Below are 605 nucleotides of genomic sequence, written 5' to 3'. Positions count from 1 at the left end.
GGTAGAACCGCCTTGTTTATCCTCCATGTTACGATCTTTTGCATCCAGTGCCGGCCGACCTCATTCAATGAGATGGATGTCAGTTGAGTAAATAAATTTCAACAAATAGTAACGAAATTAGAAATCACCTGGGAATGGATGGGGCCCGAAGTTTTCGCCGCGAAGATTTGGAACAGAATCGGTGCATAAAAATTACTTTTTCTTTCAAGTAAGCTTCAGTTCTTTAATAACAATACTAAAAAAATTATAGTTAATAGGTTTTGGTACTAAGCAGTCTTCCGAAAAATGAAGTTTATTTTAATATCGATCCCGAAATACATGTAGGGCTTAGGCCTAGGCTGTATCTGCAACACTGCAGGGTATGTACTGTATGTGTGTTGTGTTGGGTGGGCGTGTGTGTAGTGGTGGTTGTGACTCTGCGGTATTAGGCCTAGTTACGCACGTATAGATGGAGCCTTGCGAGGCAGGATTTAATGTTTTTTTTCATGGCATTATGTACCAGTTCTTATAGGCTAGACATATATAAATGCTGACTTAAAACATGTAGTATGATTTACTAACTAAATTAAAATATATATATATTTTTTTATTTTTCAGCAAACGTG

This window comes from Anneissia japonica, unplaced genomic scaffold, assembly GCF_011630105.1.
Source record: "Anneissia japonica isolate Jap-2015-1 unplaced genomic scaffold, ASM1163010v1 scaffold87_len186233_cov173, whole genome shotgun sequence".
Classification (NCBI taxonomy): Eukaryota; Metazoa; Echinodermata; class Crinoidea; order Comatulida; family Comatulidae; genus Anneissia; species Anneissia japonica.
This window is presented reverse-complemented; position numbering follows the sequence as displayed.